We start from the raw sequence: 4197 nt of genomic DNA, 5'->3' as shown, positions 1-4197 counted from the left end.
CTCCCCGAGGCCTGTCCCCCATCCCGCTGTGTGGAAGTCCACAACCCACTGTGAAAAATCCCTGTGCATCTCTGGCTGCTTCTCTTTATGTGGAACCCCAGGTCCTCTGTGGGGCTCTGGGTGTCCAGGGGATCTCTCTCTTCTCTTCAGTGGCTCCGACCCACCCCTCCCCTGCCCTCTCTCAGTCTGGTGTAAGAAAAGGATGCAGTGACTTTTTCTTCTTAGGCAGTCCTCTAATGTGACTTTGAAAGGGCGTTTTGTCCTGTTTCCAAGTTTTGGGTAACTCTTCTCATCCTAATATTTATAAGGCATGTTAGCACTGGGCCCAGCCCAGACTAAACTCTTGATAAATGTTATGTTACTACTAGTGTCATTTTTAAAAGACTCTGACAGTACACTGCACATAGTAGGCACTCCGTAAGTGCCGAGTCCCTTCCGCTGTCCCCGTGGAGGAGGTAGAGTTGTAGGAATCATGTTTGGTAGGAAACTTGGAGGTCATCTGGTCCAGACAGTGGAATGATTTGTCCAAGGCCTTACAACTTATCTAATGTTAGAGCTGGACTTGAAATCCAGACCTTGACACTTGAACCCAAGTGTCCTGACTTGCGCTTTAATGCTCCTTTGACTCCAGCACTGCATGCTCTCCGCTCACTGTGGGGCCCTTCCGGGTGGCTCATCGTCTCTAATCACCGGAAGGGTGACAAAGGACCTTGAGGCTGTGCCCTCAGCTCCTCTTATCTCCTCTACAAGAGGTGGATTGTCCTCTAAAACCCTGGAAACTCCCAGGGACTCCCCGCTCTCCATGGAGCACCTGTGACTGTCTCTCGGGCCAGGAGAGAGAGGACGCAGTGCCCTCTCCTGCTAGTTACCAGCCTGTCCCATCTTGAGGGTTTGGAGGATATATATCCCTGAGCCTCCCTGCATCCTTCAGTCTCTGCTTGGAGATGTCCTTGAAGCATCCCTTCTGCTTTGCTTGTGGGGATGTTGCTGTGTAGGTGCCAAGTGGTACCCGCTGTGAATCTTCTGTTGTACAGTTTTAAAGACACGAAGTTCTTTTAGAGTCATGCTTCAAGAGGCAGTACAGCATCGTAGTTAAGAGCACAGATCCCAGAGTCGACCAGCTTGCTTTTAAATGCCAGCCCTAATTTGGACGAGTTATTTATGCTCTCCAAGTCCTGGTTTCTTCACCTGTCAAAGAGGGACAGAGGCTACTCCAGAGGGCTGATGGAGCATTAAGAGGCACTACAGCATGTAGAGCACATGGCCCATTCCTGGCACAGGGCAAGCATCCAGTAGATGCCAGCTGTTATTATTTTTTCATCGGATCCTGCAGCGGCCTTGGGAAGTAGGCAGGGCAGGTCTTATTAGCCCTTTTATACTCCTGGGAAGGCTGGGTTCAGAAATGTTAAATGACTTGACCTGAGGTCACAAATCCAGTAAATGGCAGTCAAAACTCGAAGTGTCCTGACTCTGAGTCCAGTGCTCCTTCCATGCTCAGAGCGGCCTCTGGAATGAGTGGTATTTCCCCTGGGAATCTATCTGCCCGGTCGACTTTCAGGTGTGTGAATTCTCTCTCCTTCCTGCTGCTCCTCCTCCTGCCAGAATTCTGCCTGGTGCTCGTCTCCAGCAGCCCACAGGCCAGACCTCTCCCTGGGGCTCAGAGGCTGCCAGGATGTAGGTCTGTCTCAGGAGGGAGCAGGAAGGGCACTCAGTGGCTGCAAGGTTCATCCACACAGGGGGTGCCCCGAGCCTTCAGCTGGGTGGTCTTTTGAGTGGGATTACTTTGAGTCCCTCCAATTTGAAATAAGACCTATCATAAGTTCATGCATTTGAAAATTGTAGAATCGCTTAATTCTTATAACAGGTATTGTAATACACATATATAATATCAGTGAAAAGGTACTAATGAGTTTTTACACTATTGTACTTTCTACAAAGGATAATTTCTCATGCAAGAAATTGTCTTAGGTATGACTAGAGGTAAGTCTTAGGTATGACCATAAGAGGGACATAATGTCTGGCGGTTTTTCTTTTTGTGGGGCTGCAAAATGTAATTTATTTTTCATTTATTAGTTGGAATGCTCTTATAAAGAGATACCCTCATTTATCATTTGGCTACCCAGTGATACAGGCAAAGGCAGGATGAAGGCTGGGTTATTTTCCTTTACTTACCAGTATCTGAGACGACAAGTGGGATTCCTATCATCCTCTGAGGGTGACCAATCTTTTTTAAAAAATATCATTACAAACCTATGGATTTACATTTATTTGATGGGTTTTAATCTATTGCAATTATTATCACTGAAGCTCAAGTTGTCCCATCTTTGGCCGGTGGAAGCTTCTTCAGCTTGGGTCCTGAGTCCTTCTGACGCGACACTAGTGATTTTTTTTTTGTAGCTTCCTCATTATTTGGTAGAACAAAATGTTTCAGGCTCATCTTGCATGCTTCCAGCACCAGACACGCCAGCAGCCATTTCTCTGGGGATTCCTGGATTCTTTGGGTGAGAAATCATATTTCAAGACCACATTCTCTGACTGTTAGTGATGCTCATCGCTACTGAGGTTGATTATTGTTTCTAGACCTTTTCAGGCGACAGAACTGGAAGTGGGGTGGGGAATCTATTGCATGTGGGTAACAATCGTCTGTGCCTTGTTGGAGGACGTCATTGGGAGGATGTGACCACTGGTTGACCTGTGAGCTGGACGCAGGCAGTCGAAGGCGCCCCATCCCGCTCCTGTGTTTGGAAGGTGCCTTCCACTCGCCTTCTCCGCACTAGAAGCTGCTCCAAAGACACAGCCTTGAGAGACAAGGTGTTGCTGAGAACATCTAAGGTGACTATGTGACTGAACCCAGGTAAAGTCTCTATTAAACTTTGAAGGTTCTGGTAGGCAGAACCTTCTGCCTCATCCAGGTGCCCAAGACGAGCCTCATCGGTAAGTTCCATTGCCTATGAAACTGGCTACCCCTCACCCTGGAGCTGTCTCTCCTTGTCCTATGTGTACAGGGGGCTGGTTTCAAACGTCACCCGGGAAACTCCTAAGTTTTCCAGCCAACACTTTTTACACTGGAAGGTCAGTTTTGCTACATATGAAATCTTTGGCTCATATCTTCTTTTCTTGAGCATCTGAAATATGTCACTCCATTTCCTTTTGGAGTAAAGTGTTGCTGTTAAAAAGTCTGATGACAATTTGAATTTCTTTCCCTTATTAAGTCATATGCTTTTATTCCAGACAGTTAAAGGCTTTTATCTTTTTCTTTAAATGTCCACTATTTACTAGAATTTCTTGGTGCTGGTCATTCTGGGTCAATCTTCTCGGGTATAAGTTCTGCTCTTTCAATATGAAGTTTCAAATCCCCTTTTATTTCAGGAAGTATTCTTGAATTGTAGTTTTTTAGTATCTGTTCTTTTTCCTTGTTTTGGTTCTCTGCTTTAGGGATTCTATTATCTGTATATATAATCTTTTTTGCTTATTTTCAATATTTGCCATTTTCTCTTGAATATTTTTCATCTTTCTTTGTTTCTTTGAGTTTTATTTTTTCCCTGTTTTTCCCCTTTTATTTCCCTCAAGAAACAAGTTGCCATGATTTGATCTTGTGCTCCTTCTGGTCTATTCTTTATTTCCAAAATTATTTTTTCTTTCATTTTCCATTCTTTCCTGAGTTTTGTCATCTCCCTTCTAAATTTTCCTAATTCTAATTTATGATGTTCTTTTGTGTCTTGTAGTTTTAAAAAGGTGTTTGATCTTGGTTTGAAGCAGTCGTAGGCTGATTTTGTTCCATGGACATGCGTTTCTGGTGTGCATCTCTTCTCCTGGGCGCGGGGCCTGATCCTAGAAGTGAGCCCTCGGTGTTCACTCAGACATCTGCCAGCCGCCCAGTACTGGAGAGGACCACACTCTTCCCCGTTTCAGCTGCTGTTTCAGATGGACCCTCCGTGTTTTCTAGGGAACACCCGTGGGCTCTTTCTGAGAGGTGAGTCAGAGTCACAAGCCACTAAGTGGCAGAGATTTGGACACTGACTCCTCATTCTAAAGCTGCATCGCCTTTGGGGTATTTCAGCTCTTTCTGTGATGCCTGTTCAACTTTGGAGTCTTGGCCAGTGAAAACAGACTTCCTTGGATATTCTCAAGATCTGATATAAAGCATTTGATACGGGTGAATGTCTGGTCCCATTTCTCAAGAAGCAATAGACACTG

At 45.4% G+C, this 4197-nt stretch overlaps 1 long non-coding RNA gene across 1 annotated transcript; it reads left to right on the top strand.

Annotated features, from left to right (window-relative positions):
* The first annotated feature begins 2528 nt into the window (after window positions 1-2528).
* On the top strand, window positions 2529-3975 carry LOC123817664. The gene is made up of 2 exons (XR_006785471.1): window positions 2529-2832; window positions 3726-3975. It is a non-coding gene; the product is annotated as an uncharacterized LOC123817664 (long non-coding RNA).
* Window positions 3976-4197: the final 222 nt, after the last annotated feature.

The sequence above is a fragment of the Phyllostomus hastatus genome, unplaced genomic scaffold, assembly GCF_019186645.2.
Source record: "Phyllostomus hastatus isolate PE091 unplaced genomic scaffold, TTU_PhHast_1.1 phas_contig_210, whole genome shotgun sequence".
Taxonomy (NCBI): Eukaryota; Metazoa; Chordata; class Mammalia; order Chiroptera; family Phyllostomidae; genus Phyllostomus; species Phyllostomus hastatus.
Note: the sequence above shows the minus strand (reverse complement) of the source record. Positions and strands in the feature narration are given on the sequence as shown.